This window comes from Engystomops pustulosus, chromosome 7 (assembly GCF_040894005.1).
Source record: "Engystomops pustulosus chromosome 7, aEngPut4.maternal, whole genome shotgun sequence".
Taxonomy (NCBI): Eukaryota; Metazoa; Chordata; class Amphibia; order Anura; family Leptodactylidae; genus Engystomops; species Engystomops pustulosus.
The window spans coordinates 153,176,811-153,187,441 of record NC_092417.1 but is presented as its reverse complement, the minus strand read 5'-3'; the positions used below and the strand labels follow the sequence as shown (position 1 = coordinate 153,187,441).

The 10,631-nt window shown below is 41.2% G+C and overlaps 1 long non-coding RNA gene across 1 annotated transcript; it reads right to left on the bottom strand.

The window, feature by feature from the left end:
* Window positions 1-1,775: 1,775 nt before the first annotated feature.
* Window positions 1,776-3,272, bottom strand: LOC140069000 (uncharacterized). Its single transcript, XR_011848672.1, has 3 exons — window positions 3,225-3,272; window positions 2,757-2,806; window positions 1,776-1,882 (listed from the first exon to the last, which is right to left on the bottom strand). It is a non-coding gene; the product is annotated as an uncharacterized lncRNA (long non-coding RNA).
* Between the last annotated feature and the right edge of the window lie 7,359 nt (window positions 3,273-10,631).

Below are 10,631 nucleotides of genomic sequence, written 5' to 3'. Positions count from 1 at the left end.
CCACCACAGATAAGTATCCAAGTAACCAGTCCACAGGGTTGTACAATGCATTTAGAGCTGAGCAAGAAGCAGAAAGAAGATGCATTTAGGGGACTGGTTTAACTTTTTTGTTGCTCTGTACTAGATATATCACACACATATATTATAAGCTTTACAGTCTGCAGCATTAGCCATATTTATCTCAGTGGATGCTGTCAGGAGATAAAGTCGGCGTATTTTGGGGATGATGCAATGGCTCCTTGTTGGACAAGGCAGAAAAGTTAAAAAAAGCAATTCTCTAGTGTGTACAGCTGTACATTTAGAGCAAAATCTACAGTATAACAGAGCAGAGCCAACCTGAGGCTGAATGGTGCCCTGTGGACATGAGGTCATTGTGGGAGACAAGGGGTCCCTGTTAGATCTAGGGGTTCATGGACTAAGTAGTCAAGGGGTTACTATGCAAGGCAAGGGGCATTATGTGCTGAACACTGTGGGGGATTGGAACACTATGGGACAAGGAGACAGTATGGAGAATAAGGGGTTACTGGGTAGTGCCTTGTAGTGGATAAGGGGGCACATGGGAGACAAGGGAGCACAGCTGGAGAGGGCGCCCTAAGACTTCATTTCCTCTATTAACTAGAATTTTGAGGATATCTGTAACCAGCGCTTGTGCTCCACTTTGTACCTTTATAACCTATGAAGCTTGAACCAACACAGGTATTGAAACGGAGCAACAACAAAACCTTTTTTATTTGGTATTTTTATTACTTTTCCACTGGTATATTGCATCTTGGTTTACCGTACAATAGCTTGTGTGCAGTGTACACAATATTTTATTCAAATGTTTTATGGTATTTCACATCATTTTTCAGTATTGCACATATATTTTTACATTACATCCAGATTTTGTATGTATCACACAATTAATATCTGTTATGTATAAAACATCGTTTATTCACTGTTTGGCCCAGGAAGAGTGTAGAAGGTATCCAGTGCTCTGATAGACTGTAAAGCAAAGGGCACTTAAGAAATGATCAGATTTTTATTAATAAAGGCAACTTGTTTCAGCCGGGGACTAATAGATCTTTTAATGTTTATTGCTTCTTTACAGTATTTGTCATCATCCACTAGTGCAATCACATTCATAGACCGAGAAAATTGACACCCCAGGCCAATCATAGTCTTGGCTAGTTGACCAGGGGGATCAATTTATAGGGGTGTTTTGGCTAGTTGGCGAAGAATGTCAATTTATCGGGTTTGGCTGTACGGCAATATGTCCGGGTCGCATCCCAACCTTGAGCCCTAACAGAAAGTTTGGGTCTGCTCAACTCTAGTGACTTTTATGTTTTACTGCTAGAATATTATACCATATCATAATGACTACTTTATGATGTCCATCCAGATCTACCTGGAATGGGTTCATATTAACATCTGCAGGGAGTGACTACTAGTGTGTTCGCTATTCAACGTGCTTATCCAGTGCGGACAGAGTCCAATGGACCATCTGTCTAATGTGATTAACTGTATCATAAATGGAATTACACTAGATATGTGCCCATTTTTCTGTATGCCTCTCCTTCACTGCTTATCCAGAGACCCACAGTCCTGGAACCAACACCTCATTCCAAGGTTTGTTATGTCCATTCACTTTTGCAATCTTCACACAATTTTACATTTTATTTCTCCATTTATTCTATTTAAATTTTAGGGTTTTATGTAATCATTGATGTTATTCATCTATGTTTGTTACTTGCTCCAGATTTTGTAACTATTTGTTTATAATCTCCTGATCAAAAACCTTAGGTGTTAAATGAACAACTTTTCCCCCTCCAACGTATATTGCCCAGTGCTGAAAAGCATGGCGGTTATATTCAATCAAGTCGCCTTCTGTTGGGAAACGGCCCTTAAAAAAAGAATCACATTGTATTAGATATTAAGAGTTTAATACATTTATACAACACATATAGACAATGGGGCACATTTACTAAGGGTCCGCACACCGCATTTCCGTTGGGTTTCCTATTTCCTATTTGCGCTGCATTTAACAGGGGTTTTTAGTGCACGTGATCGGATTTTGGCGCAATCGCGCCAACTTTTATGCAACACAAATCCGGGGGTGTGGCCGTTGGACAACCCGACTGATTTGGACTATGCATGGGATTTAAAATTCAAATTGTGTCACAAGACAATGCACTCACATACACCGGGAAGAAGAAGGTGAACTCCTGCGGACCTCAGCAGGGAAGCAACACATGCAGGATATCAGGCGCACAATCTTAGTGAATATTACCTGATGCCAGGTAATATAACAAAAGTTGATTTATAGAGATGTAAGGGAAATACTTTTTAACTAAAAGAAGGGGGTCAGGTAATTGGGTCAAGCTCTATAGGAACCTGTCACTAGCTCTATATGTGAAAATGTGGTGTCAGGTTCCCTTAAAAAAAAAAAAAAAAAAAATTCCCAGTTTCCCAATACATAGCTTAGAATATTAAATGGTGCTAGTTGTCCCACAGAAATTAGGCCCTTATTACAAAGTTACAGCTTTTCAGAATTGTTAGAAGTAAAAAATGTAACACAAAAATAAAACATGGCTGCATCATTTAAAAATTATTAGGGTTTCCTGGACTCAATAGGTCATCAATATCTGATCAGTGGATGTTCAGCACAACAATCTTCCCGCCTCTGGGCATCAGGACCTATACACTGGACAGAGCTACGAACATAGGGAACCATCCAATTATCCTTCACATAATAGTATAGACCACACAACACTCACCACTAATGGCATGGCTGCAGATCTCTGTGTATTCCGGACACTTTTTTATCCTAAGGAATATTTCAATAATGATAAATTCATGTAGCAAAGCTATTTCTTGTCATATCCACCATCTTACACAGTAAAGTAAATTATGAAAAGAAGGAACAATGGAAATGTATCTACAAAAAGGCTGCAGTTCATGGTGACAGTCAGTGCTCTCTACTTATACATTTGCTATTGGTTACTGCGGGCTCTGTAAGGTTGTGCCGCTATAGGGTGACATCATTAAGAAGTTATCTTTTTCCTGGGAGTAGGGGGAGTTTTGTACAACAATATCCTGGTCTATATTTTTCATCAGTATTTTGTACGCCAAAACTATTACTATGGAGAAAGTATAAGAATAAAATGCTACATCTGTGGATAGGATTTATTTCTTATTTTAGCTTACAATTACTGATGAGACTTTATATGATGCATGAAACTGACCTAAGGCAACAAAGTGAGTTCAGGGCAGGTAGACTCCAGCCTTGCCCTGTGTGGATTAAAAATGGCAAATGAAGGAAGCTTCATTTTAGCTCTCCTGCACTTACCTATTCTGCACTTAAGCCCTGATCAAATAATGCAAGAACCTCAAATTTATATATGTATAGAGAAAACCTCCCAACCCTCCCAGATCCAGCAGTACAGTCCTGGATTTCGGGCTCTGTCCCGATGTCACAGATGATGGGAGACATGTCCCAGGACATCAACTCTATAGGTGTCCGAGTTGCGTACAGTGATGATTCAGAGAGAGACGTCAGCTCTCTCCATTATGACTGTACCTCTGCTGCTGTATGTAGCAGAGGCTACGATGATGATGATGATGATGTCATCCCACCAGTTGGCTTCAAAGCAGGTGAGTATCTGGTGTTTATTATTATTTTATTAAGCAGCAACAAGGAAAGGAGGAGAAGATGGGCCACAATATGAGGGAGAGCTGGGGTGCACAATGCACTACCGCAAGTTAAATATTGCTAACAAAGCATTAAATAGGCAGCGTTGAAATAGTTAAAGCCTGCAACTGGGTGTTAGTGGTGGGTGTATGCTGCATATTCAATATGTAATAGTGTGCTGCACATTGAGAAGGGGTTAATCTCCAATACCGGAGCGATATAAACAGAAACAGACAAGCACGTAACTTGAGGGGGTGCAGAGGTTGCGGTTGCACCCGGGCCCGAGAGGTTTAGGGGGCCCTTATGGTGCTACCTTTCCATATGAGAAGACTTGTACTATAAACCATACATTATAGTCGGGGGCCTGGCACAGCCTTTACACTGGGGCCCATCAGATTCTAATTACGCCACTGGAAACAGAAACTATCAAAAAAAAATCTGGCACTTAGCCGCAAAAGAATCCATTCAATTACTAAGCCGGTCAGTGGGTACAGGTGCGCTGTGATTTTCAGAACACGCATAATTACATCTCAGTTCCGTTTAGGATGTTAAAAGAGACTTCAAGGGCCGACAGATCTTCAACACAAACACCACATATTGCAATACAGCTGTATTGCAGTGTATGTTAGGAATGGTCAGACCCCCTTTCCCTGGAACAGATATAAAAATAAGCAAAAAAAATCAAAAAATATGTAAGGTCACATCGAAAAAGTCCCGATTTATAAAAATATAAAACGGTTATTCCCAGCGATGAACGCTGTCATAGAGAATGGCAATAAAATATTGAAATCACCACTTTTCCACCATTTTGCAACTCATATAAATTTAAATAAAAATTGATCAAAAAGTTGTGACATTCTGAAAACTGTTAGAAATGAAAACCGCATCATGCCCTGCCAAAAACAACCCCTTACACAGCTATGTTCGCCAAAGTGTGAAAAACTTATTAGCGTCAGAATATGGCGAAAGGCAGAAATCTCAACCTGCCCCATGGTAGATGCGGCACTTATCGTACTGACTGAGCAAGTAAAGGTGAAGTGTCATTTAGAGGGCACAATAAAAGCCTTAAAAAACTGGCGCAAATGTGTTTTTTGTTCAAACAAAATGTATTTTGATTTTTGTACCCGCTTCCCAGTATGTGGGATAGAATACTCAATACCGCCACTAGAAAGTATAATTTATTATGCAGAAAACAAGCCCTCATAAAGCTCTATACACTACAGGGCTATTGGTATGGGAGACATTTTGTCAGGATTCACGAGTAGTGGACCCACTGAACCACCGCGAGTGATGACGTAAGCTGGCAGCGGAGTCTAAGTGGTACCCGGTTTTCACTAGAGCATGCCGCAAAGTAGATTAGACTTGCTGCGTGGGATACCACAAGGTCGTTCCACAGGTTCCACTTTGCTTACGGTGGCCAAGGCTAGGTGCAGAATCATAAGGCAGAGACGGATTCATGGACAGGCAGGAGGTCAAGACAGGCAGCATGGATCAGAGTCAGGGACGTAGCGGAAGGTCAGGACAGGTGGCAAAAGATCAGAGTCAGTAACGTAGCAAGAGGTCACAACGGGAATCACACAGGCAGAATGGCACCGCTTTCTCAGAGGCACAGGGCAGAAAGATCCGGCGGGGTTTGCAGGAAGAGACCGGCTATTTATAACAGGCAGGGACGAGCAACCCCTACCGGACCCAATCAGGGACCACGGGAGACAAGGCTGGAGCACGGTCAGTAGAGTCAGGCTGCCGCGGCCATGCGTGGGGACAGAGGGGTGCATGAGTGCGCCTGCGGCCCGGGACATGGATCGCAGGAGCACCCGTGACAAATATGTTGGAACAATGGATGATAATTTACAAGGAATTTGAGCAAAAATGAAAGATTTGGCTTAATCTGCAATTGTATCCTCTAATTTAAGCCTGTGGATTGCACATATGAGCACCGGCACCTACCTGCACAAAGCTCCTGCACCGGGTCATAAGACGTTGGCTTGTATCTCCAGCATCACATCCGCACCAAACCAGCAACACTTCATTACTGTAGGCCGGAACCGGTAACCCCCCCCCCCCCCCCATGTGTTTGTGTCCTGTTCTATCTGTCTTCCCTTCTTGTGTGATTCATACACAAGTATAAGATTTTCATCTTACACTTGCAAAAAATAAAGTCACACTATTAAACTCTGTCCTCCAACTAACATAATCTAAATCTGGTGAACTTGCAGTTTCACTTTATAGAATGTACTGTAAAAAATGGAGCCGCTGTAGCTGGCTGCCTGTGCATCTGCTCCGGCTTTTCCCATCCCTGTGGCATCTGTCCTGTGGCACCAGCTTGGCACTTAACCTGTAACCCCCTTTCAGTACCCAGCCGATCATCAGCAGCAGAGTCTCATGACTTGGTGCAGCAGAGTGCCGGATTTGGACCCTGGCAGCCAAGAGCACCAGTTAATGGGGGTAATTTACTAAGGGCCGATTTGCGTTTTCCCGGCGTGTTACCCGAATATTTCCGATTTGCGCCGATTTTCCCTGTATTGCCCTGGGATTTTGGCGCACGCGATCGGATTTTGGCGCATAGGCGCTGGTATGCACGCGACGGAAATCGGGGGGCGTGGTCGAACGAAAACCCAAAGGATTCGGAAAAACCGCCGCATTTAAAAAACAAAAATTGTCGCGGAGCTTGCACTTACCTTCACCAGGAATAGGCCGGTGTACTTGAGCGCATTTCAGCGGACTTCAGCGCAGCAGCACCACCTGGTGGACGTCGGAGGAACTACCTTAGTGAATCCCGGCCGGACCCTAATCCACCACAGAGAACGCGCCGCTGGATCGCGAATGTAAATGATCCCAACCATGAAATGTAAATGATCCCAACCAGTGCCTTATCGCAAGGATGAACACTGTACCACGGCTTCAGTTGTAGCCAACACCTGGCAGCTTATGCGCTGGTACTCGGAAAAATTGGAGCTACAGCAGTGTCTCTCCTGCAAAACCAATAACATCACTATTTCTCTCCCATCACCATTAGCGCCGCACCTCCTGTGGTACCCTCTATGTATGTCTGTTGTTGTCACTAGTGTGTTTGTACTGTAATGGTTTAACTTTATGTAATGTAATGTGGTCTAGTTAACCTGTACTGTCCTGTAACTGTTTGTTTGCAACTAAGGAACTAGCAACATGTAAAAACGTGTCTCTTGTAGTGTATGTATGTAACTATAACATTAAAGGGGTATTCCAATTGCAGCATTGTCAGAATTCCTATTGTCATTCTTTTTATGATAAAAAGTTACACAATTTTCCAATATACTTTCTGTATCAATTCCTTATATTTTTTTATATCTCTGCTTGCTGTCATTTCATAGAAAGCTTCTACATTTACTGGCAGTGGACAGAAATCTGAAATCATAACACAGGTGCACGGCTCGTTATATCCCACAGCTCTGATTACTGTCTGTGATATAACGAGCCGCACAACTGTGTGACCATGGTCAGATTTTTGTCCCCTATTAGTAAACATAGAAGCTTTTCATAGAATGACAGCAAGCAGAGATCTAGAAAACCATAAGTTATTGATTCAGAAAGTATATTAGAAAATTGTATAACTTTTTATCATAAAAACAATAACAATAATTTGCTGAAATGGGAAAACCCCTTTAAGCCTGCCTCTATGTGTAACAACATTGGGGCAGATTTACTTACCCGGTCCATTCGCGATCCAGCGTTCTCCGACGCTGATTCTGGTTCTGCCGGGATTCACTAAGGTCGTGCGCTCGATGTCCACTAGGTGTCGCTGTTGCACTGAAGTCCGCCGTAATTCACCTTCTACGTCTCGAAAAATTTGTGAAACCCGGCGGAAAAACGCATTCGGACCCTTAGTAAATGTGCCCCATTATGTACAAAATAATTTCCTCCTTGGGGATCAATAATGTACTATCGTATCTTATAAATGCATGCAACTTGTAACTGTATCTGAAACAGCACCTGCAACATATGTGTGACTTCTTAAAGGAAATCTACCACCAGGATGATGGATTGTAAACCAAGTAGTCTTCCATACTGGTGTGAGCCCCCTCTGGCAGGACCTGCTCTTCTATTAGTTTCTTATGCCCTTGTTTTTACAGAAAAAGGCTTTAAAAATTATGCAATAGAGCCTGAGGGGCTCTGGGCTGTATAGTTGTTAATGGAGCACAGAGCCCTACCGGCTCATTTGCATAATTTTTTTAAGCGATTTTCTGTAAAAACAAGGGCATAAGAAACTAAAATAAGAGCGGATCCGGAGAAAGGGAACACACAACAACATGTAAGTGTACTAGGTTTACAACTCTGCACCCTGGTGATAGATTTCATTTAATGCTAGTAACCGGTAACATGTAATCCTGTAAAATATGACTGGACTCGATGTACAAACCAATTTTCAAGTCGTAACTTAAGGTGAGCAATAAACGAGAAAAATTAACTACGTTTTAATCCTATAGGTTGCACTTGATGAACCTGTGTCTTTTTCTAACCTTATCTACTGTGATACCATAATCAATAATTACTAGTAAATCACCTAAGGTTTAAAGTATAAGTCGCACCACAGATCATTGTGTAACCTGTATATACGGAGAATGGACTGTGCAGGACAACTTCTGCAACATCTCTAAACACGTTACACATTAATGTCTCAGTAATAATTATTTATATAGCGCACACAGATTACACAGCTCTGCACAGAACTTGCCAAATCACACCTTGTCCCCAATGGGACTCACAATCTAATAAACCTACCAGTATGTTTTTGGAGTGTGGGGGGAAACCGGAGGACCCGGAGGAAACCCACGCAAACACGGAGAGAACATACAAACTCTTTGCAGATTTTTCCAATAATATTTGGAAACTTGATGAAATTATATTTATGTGCACAATGTATTTTCTGTAATGAGATCTTTTCTGAACAACAATATTCTTCTATACTCCTTATTTCTAGTTGTAGTTGATCTCCTTTAACCCCTTCATGGGTCCCGGTCCATAGCCGTTAAGTCTTTGCTGCAAATTGCTAGTGTTCTCCCGTCGCTTGCCGCTGGCAATGCTGCCTGTGGCTTCAAACAGATGGCGGCGCATGGTGACGTCATAGGGGAGCAGGGATCCGTGACAGCCTTGGGTCTACGAAGACCTGAGGCTGTCTCGTTTTAACCCATTTATTACAATGTACATGGGCGCCACCATCTTGCCGCGGATCGTAGCTCCCCGTGACGTCATAGGGGAGCGGCGATCCGTCGCCATGACAGCCTCGGGTCTTATGAAGACCCGGGGCTGTCTCGTTTTAATCTATTCATTACAATGTGTTAATTGCACATTGTAATGAATGAGGAGGAAAATCCCCATGTAGTATGGCAGTATATGATAGGATCGATCAGAAAACCTAGGGTTAAAGTACCCTAGGGAGTCTGAAAAATAGTAAAAGTAAAAATTAAAAAAAAGTTAAAAAAACCTAAAAATTATAATCACCCCCCTTTCCCTAGAACAGATATAAATATTAATAAACAGTAAAAATCATAAACAAATTAGATATCGCCGCATCCGAAAATGCCCGATCTATCAAAATATAACAACAGTTTTTCACTGCATTTAACCCTGTAACGAAAAATAGTTCTCAAAGTCAAAAATGGCACTTTTTAGCCATTTTGAAACATATGAAAAAATCAATAAAAAGTGATCCAAAAGTCGCACAGTCCTAAAATTTATACCAATAAAAAACGCCATCAAAAGTCGCAAAAACACAGCTCCGCATACCAAAGTATGAAAAATTTATTGGTGCCAGAACAAAATAAATTTTGTACAGGAGGTTTTAATTTTTGTAAATGTATTAAAACATTATAAAACCTATTCAAATTTGCTATCCCCGTGATCGTACCGACCCAGAGAATAAAGCAGACATGTCATTTGGGGCGCACAGTGAAAGCTGTAAAAACCGAGCCCACAAAAAAACAACGCAAATGCTTTTTTTTACCATTTTCACTGCATGTGGAATTTTTTTCCTTCTTCCCAGTACACGCCATGGAATATTAAATACTATCACTATGAAGTGCAACTTGTTACGCAGAAAATAAGCCATTACATCATCATCATATGTGGAAAAATAAAAAGTTATAGATTTTTGAATGTGGGGAGTGAAAAATGGAAGTGAAAAACACTAAAAAGGGCCCGGTCGTTAAGGGGTTAAAAGTTCAATCTCTGGTCTTTATAAATATTGTCTTGATAGTTGTCCCCTATACAGATATATAATTATTATTACTATCATTAAATATCATTAAATATAGGTATCAGCCTACGCTCATAACGGTAATTTGTAATAAGAAAGTCGCAGGACATTGGAATAGAGCAAATCCCACCTACTTATTCACATACCAGATGTGTGAGTAAAAGTTTTAGTGGCAACTAAAGATAAGATAATTCTTTATTAGTCCCAACATTACAGCAGCAGAGAGAGTACAGTACAAAGATCGACAGAAGAATAATATTAGAGATAAATGAACAAAAAGAAAAAGAAAGGTAAAAAGACAAGACAAGCAATGATCGGCCAGTTTGGTATTCAGCCTGTGGATGGGACCCTCAGGGACTGGTTAGGGGTGGGCACAGGTTACTTCCGTTTGGGCCTTGTTGGTTAAGCAGAAATAGCTTCAAAATCGAAAAACTCTGCGCCTCACAATTTCCGAGATGTTATTAAAAGAATACAATTTGTATGAAGTAGCACTAACAAACAATGATATAATCAGCTTCCCAAATTTGAGAAAACTGGAGACACTTATTGGAATTTGTAGAGTAGTAGTATTTTTACTGGAAACCATAACTGATTATATTATATGTTTTCTTATATGAGGGACCTAGGACATCTTCATGTCCAAATTTGTATACTACGGGGCACATTTATTAAAGGAAACCTATCACTTTAAAATGACCCTTCTGACCCACAAATACCTTAAGCTAGCTC